An 18,911-nucleotide genomic window follows, 5' to 3' on the forward strand; every position below is an offset into this window, starting at 1 on the left:
ATATAGTTTAGTGATAGTCCCATAAAAATATACAGAAATACATTTTTTAGTTAGTTTGAAATTGTATGGATACATGAAATTTAACTTAACCAACTCCTTAGTGATGAATATTGATGTTGTTTACAGTAATTTTCTGTTACCAATGTTTGTTCAAAGAGATAAATATTTATCGGGTATTACCCTGTGCTGACACTAGGCGTTCAGCAGTAAAAAGACAGATTCCTGACTCTTGGACCTTATATTCAAGTGGAAGATATGACAAACAAGCAAACAAACAGACATGTAACTTTTCATACCTACTCTTGGGAGTAAGTTTTCTGAAGACAAAAGTAAAGCCGGGAAAAGGGACAGATATTGGGCGGGGGGGCGGGGGAGGGGTGCTCCTGTCCACAGGACCTACAGGGGAAGCCTCTCTGTAGTGGAGAGATTTGAGGGGAAAACAACAACAACAACAACAACAACACAAAAACACAAACAAGCAAGAGAGTAAAGCATGAGGACATAGGGAGAGAGCACTCCAGTCGGAAGAAACAGTACCGGCAGGTGCAAAGGCCCTGAGGTAGGGGCTCATTGGGCATGTTTAAAGGACAGGGTGGCTAGATCAGAGTGAACAAGGGGGAGAGTATGTGAAAATGAGCTGGGAGAGCAGGGAGAAGGGTTACACATGTGGTCTTATAAACTACAGGGAAAACCTTAGGCAGGATACTGATTGTAAGAGTAACTTTCAGAGACCTGGGCATAGGCATGAGATGCTTAGTTTGTCAGTTTGGGATCACTCCAGCTGCCTCTCTAAGGAATGGACTGCAGGGGACAAGGATGCAAGTGGAGAAGCCAGGGGCCTGTGGGTACTACTCTTGCCCAGAGAGAACAGCCCAGACCAGGGTAGAGATGAGGGAGAAGGTGCTGAATTGCCGTCTTTGGAATCTATTTGGAAGGTAGAGCTAACAGGATGTTGCTGCTGCCCCAGGACATAGAGTGCGTGCAAGGAAAGGACAGGAGTCAAGGAGAATGCCAAGGTTCTGGCTGAGCAGCCTAGTGAATGATGCTGCCATTCATCAGGATGGGCGGCATAGGAGACTAGTAGGCTCTGGGGCAGGAGGCAAACGGAGTGTGCAGAGGGAAGATAGCTCAGTTTCGTCATGCTGATTTATAAATGCATAGAAGAATCCATGGGGTGGCATCACAAAGCCACTTCAAATTATGACTGGAACTCAGGGGGAAGACTGGGCTTAGAGAGAAATGTGTAAGTCTCCTGCATATCAGTATTATTGAAAGCCATAGCAATGGAGCATGGATTTTTCACATATGTCCAAATATACCTCTCACGGAAGCCCTGAAAACTGAATTGCTAGATCTAAGTGTGTGTGTTAGTGTACGTGTGTGTATATCCATTGCTTTTGTAGATGTTATTATTAAAGTTATCTTCCAAAGTACAACGTCCCTTACATATAAATTTAAAATAGTTATCTTTGAGGAATTAGAAGATATTTCTGTATCACTATAAACATTAACTCTTACTGTTCTAGAGATTTAGATGTGTGAGGTGCCAGTGTAAGTAGTTTCAGGTAGAAATATAATTTTGAAATACACATACATATGTGTACTAGTAATTCTGAGATATATGAGCTCAGACATTTCTGACAGCATTCTAGGGGATCAATATGATTAAAATTATTTCAAAAAAATTATTTCATAAATGAAGATACTGAGGTCCTCAGGAATGAAAGAATGTCCTGAAGGACTCCAAACCAGTAAGTTGGTTAGGGTCTGGACTCAAACTCAGGCTCAATTTTCTTTCCATTTCATATGGAATGAGGCAAAGATTTGGCTTTCCCTGAATAAGTCACAGGGTATTTAGAATTACCATCTAGGCATGTATTTTGTGTGGAATACATGAACACGGCCACCACCTGACAGATCCATGTTTTCCTCCAGGCCCTCCCATGGCTCTATTCTAGGCATTTGGGATACGCCAATGAGCAAAAACACAGACCCTTCCCCCCAACCCCTGGCCGTGGTAGGAGGCAGTGATGGGAGAGGCAGATACCAAAAATGAAAACCATGTTTGAAACTTCTGTTACAGAGAATGAGTGCTATGGGGAAAAGACCAAGAACAAAAGGGAGGAAGAGAGAGAGAGTCAAGAAAAGGGGGATAAGCAGTGCTGTGGGATGGGGAGCAGAGCAGGTTCAAATGCTAAAAGCATGGGAAAGGCTGTCCTCATGGAGACGCTAATATCTGAGCAATGACTTGGAGTCACTGAAGATTAGGCTGTGCATAAAACTCAGGCATCATTCTAAACATAGTCCTTGATGTTGCAAGTTAAGGATCAGAAAAGAATATATAAACTGAACACCCCTGAACACGAAAGATAATTTCAAACACCTGACCGCAAATTTAATAGTGTCATTTTCACAAGCAAAGGACACTGCCTCTCCCCATCATGTCCTTGTCTATGGCCAGCGTTCTGTATAGGAGCGGCAGGTCCATTTCAACTAGCCAGCTACCCTGTGCTGTCCAAGGTCCGAGCTTCTTAAATCCCCATGGATGATTCTACCCAGAACAGATAATGACGATCCCAGTCAAGCCAGTCACCACAGCTCCTCTGTGATGTGGGGACCAAGCTGTGTAATAAAGTAATGATAAGCATGACTCAAACACGTAAAATCAGAGAATGAGGCACAGAGCTTGAAGGGAGCATGGACAATGCCAAGTTCAAAAACTATTTAACAGCCGAGAAAGCCAGGTTCAGGGAGGAGACATGGCTTAACAAGGTCACAGAGTAAAGTAGTGACAAGGCCAAAGAAAGCTAAACTAAAAACCAGCATGCTTCCCACAAGCTCCATGGTGCAGTCTTTCCCCCTTAAACTCCTATTAGACATCACTTTAATCAAACACTATATATATGCTTTCTGAACAATACCCAAAGGCAAACCACAACAAAGCCGTCAGCTTCCTCACACAAAGAAAGGACATAAAACTGATGACCATCACTTGGGTAATGGTTACTATGTGCCAGACACTCTTCTAAATGCTTTCCTGAACTTGTTTAATCTTCACACACATATAATGATGAGATAGGTACTATCACTACCCTTGTTTCACAGGGGAGGCACCTGAGCAGCAGAGAGGCTCAGTAACCTACCCAAACTCACTTAGTTTGTTAAAGAATTTGAACCCAAAGTTTGTTAAATAATCTGGCTGAAAAGCCTGTTCTCTCAATTCTTGTGTTAAATGCTACCAGATATAGCTATATGTGTATCCGTGGTCAGAACAGTATAATTACTTATTTTAAAATGTTTTTGTAACATTTTGAGCTAGAATTTCTCAAATTGGGTATTAATTTTAAGCCGATTCATCAAATACTTATTGAGCAACTACTGAATTTCAACCAGGGTGCATTCCACCACCCTCCTTTTCAGGTAATAAACCATCTTTGATATGTCTCTAAAACCCATTAGCTTTTACAACACCATGAAAAACAGCTACAACACATTAGATACCTCCTTTTATAGTGATTCAATAGTTCTATAAAATTAGCATCGACCCAGTAGATGCTCCCTTGACAACTGTGTTTGGTAAGGATCCTTAGCAATTATCTAAGCTCTCAAAAACTTGCAGAGAAATCTGCTGTCTAAAAGGAAATGCTCTTCATCTCATTTTTCGTCATGATTATTTGTATTTTCTTTTACATCAAAGAATCCAGAAACAAGCATGGTGATAATAATACCTAAACGTTACTATACAGTGTGCTAAGCACTTGGTATGCCTTCACATATATGTGTAGGTATGTTTGTACAGATGTGCATGTGTCTACTGAGGTATAACGTACTTCCAGTGAAATACACAGCTATTAACCATCCAGCTCAAGATTTATAAAACTGTACATCTCTGTAAACAATGTTCAATCAAGACAGGGAACGTTCCCATCAACCGAGAGCATCCCCTCATGCCCCGTCCTAATCAACCCCTACCCCAGAGGCTCTTCTGGATTCGATTGCATTTAAATGTTTAAATCCTATGTAAGTTGTATGATGCGATTATTCCAAGGAATGTTTACTGCTGACACCTGTGCTCCTGGCCACCATGCGGCCCTAGTGCACATCCTCTCAACAGACACTTAGCCCATCGCAGCACTGTTCCCTGAGAGAATCCGGTCATCACACCCTAATTTCTCTCTCATGTGCCTCAATGGCACTGTATGTACCACCCTTGAAATAATTGAGGGGGGGGGGGAAGGTCACTCAGATCATTTTATACATTCTGCAGTTCAGACCAGAAGGCCTATTGAGAGCTTACTAATGGAAACACCTACAGATAAGGAAGGTGGGGGTCGATGACATGGACACAGACCCTCTCAGAGGAACAGGAGCTGCCCACATCCCACCAAATGCTGCGCCACGAGAAATCAGACCAGGGATGCTCGTCTTCAGCTTTTTCTACATAATATACATTTGTACATAATAGCTCAGTATGTTTAAATGCTCTGTAACTGAGTCAATGAAAAAGCTACACCAAACCGTGTCTGCCGGCCAGTCCATGGATTGCTGGTTTGGGACCCACTGCTGGCATCCTCAGCCTGCAAGACACCAGGAGCAGGGTCTTCAATGACAGAAGGGAGACCACAAACCTTAGACCCGTGGTCGGCAAACTGCGGCTCGCGAGCCACATGTGGCTTTTTGGCCCCTTGAGTGTGGCTCTTCCTAAGCCTTAGGAGTACCCTAATGAAGTTAATAACACTGTACCTACCTGTATAGTTTAAGTTTAAAAAATGTGGCTCTCAAAAGAAATTTCAATCGTTGTACTGTTGATATTTGGCTCTGTTGACTAATGAGTTTGCGGACCACTGCCTTCGATGATCATGGCCAACTTTCGGAGTTAATGTCTGTCATTACGTGGCAGAAGTAATGCAGCCCAGACTCGGGTCTATGACCACCACTCCTGACCACTGAGACAAGCAGGAGACTTTGGTAAGCGCTCACTAAGCAATAACAAAGAGAGAACCTGGCAACAGGAAGATAGAATGGAATTAAAAAAAATAGAAGGGAAGAGCTAGACAGAATACAGAACAAGAGAGATGGAAGAAGGTAAGAGAGGAAAGAAAGGGACACAGTGAGGGGTGGCTTCTTGGCCGTCTCCAGGCTTTAAGCTGTCCGCTTTCATGGACTATGCCATGCCCAGGACCGCACACCCAGCCTGAGTCAGAGGAATGGGGCGGTGCTGAATGATTTGCTTAGAGAAAGGAGCTAACCCTGATACTTACTTACTTGGGCTCAAGAAGAGTAGTTTCAGCGGCTGAATACTTGGACCCCTGCAAGGGACTGCAGGGTTTCCAGGAATTCAGAAATGCATTATTTGGAAGTCAGGGTGCGCACAAGAGAGTCTGATTTTATCACCCCGGCCAGGGAAAGTGGTTTGAACAAGGAGAGAGTTTCTAATCCCTGGCAATAGAGTCTTTATCGGGAAACTGTGCTTGCTATTTAATAGGTGCCACTGCATTTATCGGTTCAAGGGAAGAATAAAGCCATCCCTTCCACGTCCACCCACACACCCAGAGCTCCATTAGGACGGCCAGCAGCCAAGATTTCCAAGCAAAGCAATCTCGCAGGATTTACACACGTAGTGAACTGTGGTGACACACTCCTCCTCCCGTCCCACAGACCTGTCTGACAGGCAGGCCGGGGGCCACTGCTTACATGGCCTCCTTTCTATAAGGCGGCTCACACTTGGCAGCAGGAATTTGAAGCAATAATGAAGAGGATCACCTTTCTGTGTAGCAGCAAAGGTGAAAGAAAGGGGACAGCGGACACTGCAGAGAAATTCGGGCAACGCAGAAAGAAAAGGCAACCTGGATGTGTCAGGGTGAAATATTCTCTCCTCTGCCGATTGTCTCACTTTATCTTATCTGCCTATTTCATTCTTTGCCTCATGCCATCTCAGTCAATACTGAAGTATAGAAAGCTAAAATACTCAAGTTCTTCATGTTACGTGCCTTACATGCACAATCTCACAACACACTATGGGGTCTATACTATCAAGTCCATTTGCAAGATGACACAACTGTGGCACCTGGAGATGAAGTGACCTGCCCAAGGTCACACAGCTAGGATCACAGCCCAGGCTCAGAGCCGGGGCTCAGGTCACAGTACAAACACTCTCCTTCTGCTACTAGGTTACCCCATTCTTTTTTCTTGCTGTGCTTTCTCCCTGACCACCACCCTCTTCTCCTTAGGTTAATAGACGCATGTTGTCTTATTCGAGGAACAAGTACTGGTCAGATGACTGGAATTGAGTTCAGAGAAATACATTTTTCTCAGGAGGAGGTTAACTGGAATGTGTTCAGAGAAAAAGAAAGAGAATAGCACAGAAAAAGATGAGGGTAAATAAAATAATTCAAGATGGCCAGCCTTGGGAAAGAAAGACTAAGACATTCATAAAGAAATGGAAGTGCTTGCCTGGCTGGTGTGGCTCAGGGGTTGAGTGTTGACCTATGAACCAGGAGTTCACCGTTCAATTCTCTGTCAGGACACATGCTTGGGTTGTGGACTCGTTTCCTAGTTGAGGGGTAGCGGGCAGAAGGCAGCTGATCAATGATTCCCTCTCATCATTGATGTTTCTATCTCTCCCTTCCCCTCTGGCTTCCTCTCTGAAATAAATATATATTTTAAAAAAAAGAAATGGAAGATCCTTAGAATTACAAAAATCATGTATTGTGAGAAATAGAAAACACTTTAGAGGCATCTGATCCCATTTCACAGATGGGAAAACTGAGATGCAGCTTTCAGTGGATTAAGGATGCATCCCAGTATTCCTGACCACCTCTACCTATATTTCCTTCTCTTCACCTCACTTCTGCACTAACTACCACTACACCCTCAAATGTGGCTTAAACTACTATGACAATGGCTATGGGTTACAAAGAAAGTACAGAGATACAAGTTTGGCCCAATCTGAGGAGGCTTGACTTGAGAAACACCACCACAAGCTGCCTCCCAGTGCAGGGAGGGTCTCCGTCATCACATCTGGCTGGCATCTGTTAGCCATGCTATAAATGGCACCCCTGCAGTCAATAATAGTTTAGCCATGACAGTGTTAAACAAACTCAGTTCTGTGGACCAGTGTCTGGCTGGCTTCAACAGAATCTCTCAGGGAGCTTTCAATAATATAGGGATTCCCCTACTCTAACCTCAGAAAGTTTGATTTAAGAAGTTTTGAGAAACCATGGAACCAGGTGATTCCTAAGGGCCCTTCGAACAGTAAGAGTCCATTGCCATGTTACTTCCTCTAGCATGGCACCAGCTAGTATTGAGCCAACATATGTAACATGGGGTTCAATCCCCAGAGTGGCAGGAGGCAGCCGATCAATGATTCTCTCTCTCATCATTGATGTTTCTATCTCTCTCTCTCCATCTCCCTTCCGCTCTGAAATAAATAAATAATATTTAAAAAAGACATAAAGATGGCCAATAGACATATGAAAAAATGCTCAACATCACTAATCATCACAGACATGTAAATTAAAGCCACAATGAAATATCGCTGCACACATGTCAGATTGTCATGTCAATAAATCAATAAACAAGTGTTGGTGAGGATGTGGAAAAAGGGAACCCTCATGTATTGCTGGTAAGAATACAGATTTGTTCAGCTACTGTGGAAAGCAGTATGGAGTTACCTAAAAATAATTAAAAATGGAACTGCCTTATGACCCAGTGATTCCACTTCTGGGAATATATCCGAAGAAATCTGAAACACTGATTTGAAAGAATATATGCACCTCTATTTCATTCCAACATTATTACAATAGCCAAGATTTAGAAGCAGCCCAAGTGTCCATCAATAGATGAGTGGATGAAAAACCCTTTGCAACAGCATGGATGGATTCGAAATAAGCCAGTCAGAGAAAGACAAGTACCATATGATTTCACTTATATGTGGAATCTAATGAACAAAATAAACAAAATAGAAACAGACTGACAGCTATCAGAGGGAAGGTAGTGGCAGGGCTGTATGAGAAAGGTAAAACAATTAAGAAAACAAACAAAAATCTCATAGACACAGACAACAGTATGGTGATTTCCAGAGGGGAAAAGGGTAAGGAGAAATAGAAGAGAGTATAGGGGGATAAATGGTGATGGAAGGAGACTTGACTTGGGGTGGTAAATGCACAATACAATACGCAGTTGATGTATTATAGAAATTACACCTGACACCTATATAATTTTATTAACCAAGGTCACCCCAATAAATTCTATGAACAAGAAAATGGTATAAACAAATAACAGCATAACAGAAATGATTGAATAAACAGTGGAGAACAGATTTTTTTTGAGTCCTGTTAAATGGGGTCACTATATTTCACAAACTCAAAAAAAATCTGAATACAGGGTAGCCAAATCCCTTCTGGATGGTGAAATCCACGATGCTAAGAACTTCCTTATATTATGAAACAGATATTAAACCCTTTCACCAACAACGTGGTACATGTCATTGGAGGTGGTTTTTAAAAGAAAATAAAAAATTGAATAAATTCACTAGCATAAGACATACACCATTTTGTATTCCTCTCGGAAGTTTGTCTTCATACTGAAGTGTCCAGGAACAGGGCCTGGAACCAGCTTTGCCCACTGCAATCATTCACCCAAGTCCAGTGGGTCCCTTCACGCGGCACCCCCTCCCCAGCAGGAATATCACTGGATGGAACAAATGTGGGTTAAAAATAAGGCCTTAAGAGCCTGGTCCCTCCCCGCTTAGGAAATCTGAACCCTCGGACCATGCCAATCTTACAAAATGTGCTTTCTGATTACTTCCAGAAGGCAGAGCAGGGCAGACTGACTAGGGGGCCTCCTACAGTGAGGAGGGTAAAATCATTTTCCTCACTGAGGCCATGGTTTATCCACACACGTCCAGTCAAACAAATCAGTGCCTGCTGCTCTGTGCTGTTTCTAGAATGTGTTTCGCTCCTACACACAGATATCCTCCCTCTGTCCTCACTGCCCAGTGTGTGGTGTGGCCACTCGTCTGTCCCTGTTGCACACACCTCTGCCCTGGATTTCTTCCCTACCCTCCACTCCGGCGATCTCTCTTCAAACATCGGGAGAGCCTCACTTATTTTCCTCTCATGTTGCCAAAAAAGGGAAACTATAGAGGTTCTTCCAAGTTTTAGGCACGGCTGCACGTAATCCTGCAACACGGAGTTGCCTGTTCTGCTCGGGGCTTGAGGCGCACTAAATTTAGAAGAGTATGTATGACATTAGAGCTCACGGAGGCTCCGTTGCACTGGCAGTGGGCTAGGCCATGGCTCATGTGGCTTCCTAATCTGTCTTGGCATTTTGCTCGCCCAGTAGGCACTTGAGAAAAACATAGTGTAGTCACTGCCTTTCCCGACTTCTCACTGCATGCCTTTCTTGTTCCCTGTCCTGCAGTTCAGAAGCCCTTCCCTTCCCAGCCCAACCCAAAGATGAGGCTGATGAAGAAAACAATTGTGCACCATCTTTTAGACTCAAAAATCCTGCTGCCCCATTCCCTCCTCCACGTGCAAAACCGTGGAGAAAATAAAATTGCTGGCTGAAAATCAAGTTCCACCAATAGGACACAGTGTCCGCCCACTCATCCTAGGCCGTACACAGAGAAAGATAAAAAACACACTCTTCATTTACCCATTAACCTTTCTCTGTACTATTAGCTACTTGTTGAGAGATTTTAGAACTGAAGCAAACACACACCTGTTTTTACAGAGCCCCACCCTAAGAGGCCTAGCTACTAATATTCTGCTATTCAAGAAGTATCCAGGAATCCATTCATTCATCTCTTCTCCCAACCAGACTCTTGGCCAAAACCCCTTTGGAAAACACCGTTGCTGTCACAGATTGCCCTGCCAGGAATCACAACATTGTAGTGAAATTTAGTCGACCTCTTTCTCAGCTGGACCAGTTTCTTAGATGCAATTGCATTATTCTGCATATTTGATAATTGCGAAGCATAGAATAAGCTATAGCTTACCCAGGGGAGTAAACATCTATATTGCATTATAGCTGATACGTGTGACAAGGATTATTTAAAATTTGATTTTTTAAAAAAGGCGCTCTTTAGTAAGGTGTAAAAGGAAATCAATTGATCGATAAAATAAAATTCATACCATTATGTCTCCATCTTTTAACAATGATTTTGAGTAAATGACTGTTTTCTGTTACTCTTTAGTGATCTATATTTCAGAAAATGTAGAAGTATTTTTTGAGAGTAAAACTCAGAAAAAGTAAAAATTATTATACAAACAAATACAAATGTTGATCCAGCATATTTCTAGGCAAATCTATCAATGGGCTCCTTCAATGACTGTCACAACCTCCTATAATAAGAAGAAGATGCCAGGAACACACAGACACACATCTGCTCCTGCACTCTGCAAGTGTCATCCAAAATAGAAACTTCAAACCCCACTTCCCTCCCAAAATGAGAGCCATTTTCTGCTAAAAGAAAAACACAAAACACTCCTCTAACAACTCTCATGAAGCAAAGCACACAGACAATTTCATTTAAAATGATCTTTCCTGCCAATGACGTGTCCTTCCACACAGCAAAGTTCCAGAAGGCGGGAGCCGGGTGACAACACATACATCACATACTTTTCTTTTTTCACACTGAGCTGCCCCCCGCACCTCCCCGCTTTCAGAAGCGTCTCAATGCTGCTGAAAGTCAGATCTTGAAGGGAGTGGGGGAAAGAAAAGATCCCAAGTCCACGCCACATGTGTAAGTGATGGAGTTCTAACTTTACACACACACACACACACACACACACACACACACACACACGCCCTGGGAAGTCGGAGTCCGTGCAAACAAACAGCAGGCTTAGGAAGTGAAGAGAGGCGTGGACATGCAAGCACCCAGCAGCCCCCTACCTCTCTCGTCTGCTTCCCAGGCAGCTGTGAAATGGCCCTCGGTCCGGGGTGTGCTGAGAGGCTGTGACGGAGGCGGCCGGGGCCTGCCGAGTGCGAGCAGGCCCAGCCCGTGTTCAGGAGCTGCCCCAGTCAGATTTTCCAACTGTGGAACTGCAGCCAAGGCCCTGCCCATGCCTGAAGAATTTCCTGAACAGCATTCCCGCTCTCTTTCTGCCTGCTTTGAAACTGTACTCTGTCTGCACTTCAATACGGCTTTGTCAGGCCAACGCGGAGCTACTGGGCTGTCTCCAGCTATCAATGGGAAACATGTGTCCGGCCGGCCCGGCTCCGCTGCAACAGCGCCCATGGCGTCTGCTGGGCTCACGACCACCAGGGGCACTGCTTCTAGAACCAGTTGGGATTTCTCAGCCATTCTCCACGCAGGCTCTGCTCGGTGGGGCTAGTCAGTGATGGCGAACCTTTTGAGCTCGGTGTGTCAGCATTTTGAAAAACCCTAACTTAACTCTGGTGCCGTGTCACATATGGAAATTTTTTGATATCTGCAACCATAGTAAAACAAAGACTTATATTTTTGATATTTATTTGATATATTTAAATGCCATTTAACAAAGAAAAATCAACCAAAAAACTGAGTTCACGTGTCACCTCTGACACGCGTGTCATAGGTTCGCCATCACTGGGCTAGATGCTGGAGACATCTTCTCTTTCTTCTGCTCAACATCGCCCCTGTAGGACTTGCTCCTTCTATTCAGTTTTTCTGACTCCCCTGCCCCCCATTCAGCCCCTTGAGCCCTTGCTGGTCCTTAAGAGCTAATGTGAACTCCCTCCCTGTGTTGCCTCAGCCCTCACTCACAATGTCACGGGCTGGAGGAGTAATATTTTTAGTGCTTCCAGGCTGGTTCAGCACCTCAGAGTTGTGTCCTCATCCTGGCGTGTGCATCTATGGCCGCTGCAACTAAAAATAATGCAATTGTTTTTCAGGCACTTCGGCTGCTCTCTGCTCTATGTCTGTGCTGGTCCAAAAATGTAACTAACGTGTTACAGGCTGTTGCTGTGTGTTACTCTTATAGGAAACAGAAAAGAGAAAAGAATGTACCTTCAATCAGAATGTGTCCTCATTCTGTGCCCCTGTGATTATTTCTGGATGACCCTCCACCAAGATGTCCTGGGTACATCCCGCTGGACCTTGCGGTCTACCTTTGACATTTCATTTTTCCATGAAACGAGAGGAAATCTCTACAGGTACGAAGAGGACAGACACCCCTCTTCTCCTTTTCCCACACTGAAAACCCAATATCTAAACAGCCGAAGCTGAGTTGTCAAGGTAACACTGTAGAATAGAGATGATGTAAAGGGAGAGCCTCATCTGTTTTGACTTTCCTCTTTTTTCTTTCGGTATTAATATTTTACTTCCTAATAGTCCACCCCATTAGCAACTTATTTTAAAGACGGGGCTGCCCAGATTGTAAAAGTGTGGTGTGTTCCCGAGGGGCTGCTGTGGATAATAGGATTCGGTGGGGTCTTGAGTTTAGAATCCAATTGCAATGGGCACTTTTTGCAGGATTAGATTTTTGCCTTGGGATGAAGTGAGTGTATGTGTGTGGGGGAAGGGACCATGTGCACCTCTAAGGTCAGGATGCAATTACAGAATCAGAGGACTTATGAGTTGGAAGGAACCCCAGAGACCAACCTACCAAAATTGTTCCTACCCTTCATGTTACAGAGAGATATGGAGGCCCAGACAGATTAGATAGCTCGTCCAGAGTTGCAAAGACAGTTAATGCCAGAGTTGAGGCTATAAAATGGGATTTGGGTTAATTTTCTATGTGCTTTTTTTTAAATCCCAGCAGCATTTGGGGGGGGGGGGAAGGGGGGGTAATATCATGTAACCTTCACAGGGGTAGGCTTGTAACTAGTTGGTGGTTGTCCTGGGTCTAATTTTAGCTCTGTCTGTGAATCCTACTCAGCTTGCTTAAACTTCTGGACTTCAATATCCTCATCCATAAAATGGGGAGAATAATAGGAACTAACTCATGGAATTGTTAAGGATATGTTGAGATAATCCATATAAAGTATTTATTACAGTACCTATAAATAAATTTCAGTTTAGTGTTCTTCCAATGAAGCAAAAACCAAACCCTTTCTCTTACCTAAAAGCTAAACTGCAACTGCACTCTTACATCTCGTTAGAGCTCCTAGAATAAACTATTCGATGGGTTACTTTTCTGCCCCCTTAAAGTCAGTCACAGGGGCCTATCACCTTGGACACAGGCAAGTGTCCCAATGCCTTCATGGAACATTAAGCCAAGTGCACAGCTACCCTTTTCATTTTTTTCCTAAACATAACACTAAAGTCTTTCCTCAAGATTAAGTCACAAGGAAGGAAAAGAGTGACACCGTACCTGCTGTCAGGTACATGAGGCCGAACAAAGCACCGATTGCAGAGAACCAAAATCTCTCTCCAAACCTGAAGGGCTCAAGGTTACCATTCTAAAAAATAGGAGGCCATTAACAACTACAATCCCCACATTTGGTAACTGCAACCTCCAAAATTAACAACAGCAACAACAATCCCATAAACTGAGGAAGAAGTGTCACTGAGAAAATAGCTGCTACAAATTCTAACGACTCCTATTTCTATCTGGGGTTCCAGAGCTTTGGTCTTAGAGTCGACAGTAGCGCCTGGTTTAAGAACCACTCTGTACTTACTAATCATGTTTGGTGTGTCCAGCTACATTGGGGGGCATAAGAGAGGAGGGATAGTTCATTTTGAATGGGTAACAAGTGTCTTAGTAATGAATTAAAAACACAAACAAACCTAACTGGAAAAACCAAGCTCAGACTCATATGAAAGCAGAACAATGGTGATGTGATGCAAAGGGTGCTCCCCCAGCATCTCCCCAAATACTGGCCGCATGGCTCATTCAGTGCGGCTGTTTGAGACCCAGCTTCAATACTACCAGCTGGAAAGTCCTGAAAAGTTACTTCTCTCTCCTAATGTTAGCAAAAATTATCCAAAACTTGAAAATAATACCCAGAGCTTGTCGTGTTCTTTCAGAGGCATGTGTGGCAATTAACATGCCATTTTAAGAATTACTTATGGGAAATGCGCTTTGTTTAATTCACTGTTTACTACTGAATAAAGAAAGACCCCAGATTTAGTCAAGTTGCACGTTACCTTGGAGACTTCTGTTTGTTAAAGAGACAAATTATTTCTCTCCAGTAGAAAAATAAATCCCACATAGATGGTGCATTGCACTATGAAACATTAACCAGTTTTGTACCTAGTCTGGCAATCTGGTGCCAACATTCCTTTATTAACGCACCTAAAACAAGGAGCTCCTCAAATGCTCTCAGCACCAGTCTTACCATCACATGTCACCAATTAATATGTCAAATCACATCTTTGACATATTTTCACTTTATATATGTAGGAGTAAATGCCTTTAACTTTTAAAAATGATGGCTGGATACTGTTTCCTTTTCCTCATCTGTGTAATGAGTGTATAAGCCTTTATATGAGATTATGCACAATAAAGCACTTAGCAAAGTGATTAGCACATAGCAAGTGCTCAAACGATATAAGTACTGCTAGTATTTAATACTGTAATATTTGGTGTTCATCACTAGGCTAGATCACTCATCAATCTACTTCCTACACCTTTAATCCTTGCCATTGAATTCCGAATACTCTCTATGAGGGCTACCCGTACTGGAATTCTTCCATAGCTGTTAACTTCTTTGCTTTTAAGAGATTTCTACTTTTGATGTTCTAAAGTTATTCATTGAAATATAGCTCCCTATAACACACACAGATGCTATAGCTGCTAATCATAAAGTTCAGTGAAAAAGTCTGACCTTAATGATATTTCTAAAATAGAATATGAGCTCTCTGAGGACAAGGGTTTTTGTCGGCTTCACCTCCTACCATATTTTCACTTATTGTTTAAACATATCCAATACTATTGAATCATTTCTCTTCATTATGGTCTAGATTCCTTTTATTATCTGGTTTGCTTTCTTCTAGGAATGTTTCAGGTTAGTTAATTTCCTTGTAAAATTTGGTGCTGAGAGGTGAATAAACTTTTCAGGTGTGCTGGGTATAATTCTGGGGGGACAGAGGAACAATTCCCTCTCTCATTTAGGAAATATACTTCTAGTAACACCATTCCTGATAATATGAGTTTGGGGGGCAAGTAACCTTGGGTCATACGGAGAAGCCAGCTTGGAGTGCTTGTATCACAAGTGATCTTTTTAATCCACATCCTCTACATGGTCTACATCTGTGATTCCCAAGCCTAGAATCTGGAGGGAGCTTTAAAGATGATCAGAGCTGGGGGCCTACCCCAGGAGACAATGCCTCTATTGGACTGAAATAGGAACCAGACAACAGCATTTAGTGTTGAGCCCTATGCCACCCCAATGATTCTTATATGAGCCAGACTTAAGAATCACTAAGTTACAGTGATAACTGAACTTTCACTTTATTATTTTTGAAAATATGTTTTTATTTACTTTAGAGAGAGAGGTCGGGAGAGGGAGAGAAATATCTATCTGAGAAACATCAATCAGCTGCTTCTGCACGCCCCCTAGTGGGGATTGAGCCTGCAAACCTGGGCATGTGACCCAACCAGGAATGGAACTGGCAACCTTTTGGTGCACACAATTAAGCCCAACCAACTGAGCCACACCAGACAGGGATGAACTTTTAAATCACATACCTAATTGTGTCACTCTGGGGACTAAAATACCTAACTGAACCTCCACTTGCCTGAACAGGAAAGACAGCCACCTCTGACTCAAAAGGCCTGGCTTGAGCTGGTCCCTTGTCTACCTCTTCAGTTTCATCAGCTGCCACTCTCCCTTTGTCCAGGTCTTTAAAGAAATCATGTATCTTTCCACTTGAGAATTTTCGAAAAAGCCCATCTCTCCTTCTGGAAAGATTTTTCGTTTTCCTGGAAATTACCCTCACGCTCACGTTTCATCCATTTAACTCCTACTCAGCCTTCCCATTATCTAAGGTTCAGTTGTCCCAGAACCAACAGTCCTGTTACATATGTCAAAAGGCTAGTACTTATCATAGAGGTGACTATATATTTAATGTAGTTTTACTTGATTCATATCAATCTTGTCTGATAGAAAACGAATGTTTTCCTGGAGGGCAGAAACCAGGCCCCTTGCTATTGTATCCTAGTTCCTTGCACCATGACTAGCTCATAGGAAGCAATAATAGGTATTTTTAAGTAAGTGAATACAGTGTTGTTGTTGTTTTGTTTTTTAATTTTGATTTTTAAAAATATGTTTTTATTGATTTCAGAGAGGAATGGAGAGAATGAGAGAGATAGAGACATCAATGATGAGAATCATTGATTGGCTGCCTCCTGCATGCCCCCTACTGAGCCCACAATCATCATGTGCCCTTGACCTGAATCTAACCTGGGACCCTTCAGTCCACAGACTGATGCTCTATCCACTGAGCCAAACAAGCGAGGGCCAGTGTTTCTTTTTTTTTTTTTAAACCCAAGTACAGGAACATGCAAATAACCTCACTTTCTTTATTTTGTATCTATATAATCTTTATTACATATTAAAATATTGTGGTTTTTTTTAACTTAGGATACTGAGTTCTCTTATAGGATGTAAATATTCTCAAAAACTAATAAGCCATTTGCATGTTTATTTTAAAAACTTTGTATGAAATTACCAAGTTGGGTGTTTGGCAAAGTCCTTAAGGCCTGAGGTACGAGGGATAGCTATGATTCCAGGGAAGAATGTTTGCTGTGCCACTCACTGGGAGGGCAGGCTACATTGAGATCATAGTGTGGGGTCCTACAGAGGCAAAGCATTTATGGCACCAACTTGAAATGAAGCATTTTTCAGAACCTTTGGGGTTACAGCAATCAGAACTCATTCAAATTAGCCTAAGGAAAATAAAAGGCTTAGGAGGGAGTGTTTCTAAGTCATATAACTATAACCACATGTGGCAGATTTCAAAGCTCTATCTCCCTCTTGTTTTCTAAGCTTCCTGGGCTTCAGTTTTTCTCTCTTCATTGGGAAGTAAGATATCCACAGGGGGTCCCAAACCCACTTTCACAGGGAAAAGATCTTTTCCGGAAAGGACTCTGGTAGCCAGCTTGAGCCACATGCTGATTCCTTAACCAATCTCTATGACCAAGGGGATGAGGTCCTTCTGTTGGTCTACGTGGCTCATATGATAACCCTAGAGACTAAAGAGACAGAATCAGGTCCATCTGTACCATAAGGACGGATTAGGCTAATTAAGGAACCCAGAAAAAGTTGTAGGCAGACAGAACTCCCATGTGAACTATGAATGACAGGGCACCCAAGACATGGTCATAATTTTGCCCAGGGAAGGTTTGTTAAGAAAGAGTCTGAAGTAATATTTAATCAAATAATAGAAAAAGTATTTACTATAGACATGTCCAAAGCAGTTGAGTTAGAGTTAAACGAAGGGCAGATAATTAGAACAGTAGCATTATGCCAGCCTTTCATTTAAGGGTTCATTTCACAAATAATACCTGATGGGAAATGACACTCACCCTGCTTTGCCTCTTCAAAACAGACAGAGCAAATCCAATCCTACTTTTCAATGGCCAAGGGCAAAATTGTCTGGTTGACTTTGAAAAGACTTTTCTGTGGAGGAAATCTGCATCAGAAAGTTTGGCTCAGTGACAAATCAATGACCCACAGTTTTGAGAATATCTCCACTGGCCACACACAGTGTCTAAGCTAAAGTCATTTTCTGTTTTGGAAATTCAAATAACATGCGTGGTGCACAATGAAGGAGTCTAAGTCATTACTTTGAGAAGGAATTGACACTTTTGATAATGAATGTGACAAGTAATAACATACATCACAAATGTATCTTTTATAAAAATTAATTAAATAGTTTAAAGCAAATATTGGTATAGGTGCATAGATGGTTACATGCATTCTTTTCTTTTCAGCACAAACTATTGATCACTTCTTTCAAAATTCTTTCTGGTCCATAATTTCTCATTGTTTTACAGCTTGCTGAAAGTAAAACTCTTGAAATATTACATTTGTCTTTGGAAGCAAAATTTATAGATCAATAAATATGGGTCAGATTCCATGAAAGGGACTCCATGCTAGGCAGAAATAAATAAGAATTATATTTGAAAGCAATACCATCGCTCGGTGCTCAATGGTAGAAAATACAACGGTTGGAAGCAGGAATTCCCAAATTATTTTAAGTCCCCTGAATGAGAAGTGCTGCTTGAAACCAATGCCCACACCTCCAAATTCAGAGCACCCAGCAATTATATGCAAAAAATATCAAAATCTGCCAAGGAGAGAAAATTTAATAGTATACATTTCAAATTATTTGAACTTTAGAAATAATTCATTTATATATTTGACAGAAACATAGTTGAACAAAACCACAACTAGTAAAGTGTCTGACCAAGATAGTTGCTTAATAAGTGTTTAGTGTTTAATAATAAAAATTGCTAATAATAAAAATATTCTGATACTGCCCAAAAAACAAATGCTGAAAGAGTTTATCCCCACTAGACCTGCTTTATAAGAAATGAGAGAGTGCTTCAAGTTTAAACAAAAGAATCCTAAGTAATAGCATGAAATATAAAAAACATTTTTAAAAATCACTGGTAGAGATAAATATATACTCAAATTCAGAATACTATAATATTGTAATGGTGGTAGGTAATCCCTTTTAACTCAGGTTTCAAAGTTAAAAGACAAATATTAAAAGTAACTGCAGCTACAATGATTTGTTAACAGATAAACAATGGATAATACAAAGTATAAAGTGACATCAAAAGTGTAAAGTATCATCAAAAGCATAAAATGGATAAAATGGGGGGGGTAAAAGTGTAGGGTGACTTTGTATGCAATTAAAATTAAATAGGTATCAGCTTAAAATACTTTTGTTTTATGTAAATTTTGTGATAACAACAAAGGAAAAAACCTCTGCTAGATAAACAAGAGATGAAGAGAAAGTATTCAAAGCA

General features: G+C 41.8%; 1 protein-coding gene across 1 annotated transcript in view; it reads right to left on the reverse strand.

Annotated features, from left to right (window-relative positions):
• The window catches only part of SGCD (sarcoglycan delta), a 315,741-nt gene extending 304,575 nt beyond the window's left edge, over window positions 1-11,166 (reverse strand). The window contains exon 1 of the mRNA XM_070414525.1: window positions 10,900-11,166. The gene's annotated coding sequence lies outside the window, so the exon portion shown is untranslated. The remainder of the gene's footprint in view (window positions 1-10,899) is intronic.
• Between the last annotated feature and the right edge of the window lie 7,745 nt (window positions 11,167-18,911).

This window comes from Myotis yumanensis, unplaced genomic scaffold (genome assembly GCF_028538775.1).
Source record: "Myotis yumanensis isolate MYYU_CA2020_CCGP unplaced genomic scaffold, mMyoYum1.0.hap1 SCAF_5, whole genome shotgun sequence".
NCBI lineage: Eukaryota > Metazoa > Chordata > Mammalia > Chiroptera > Vespertilionidae > Myotis > Myotis yumanensis.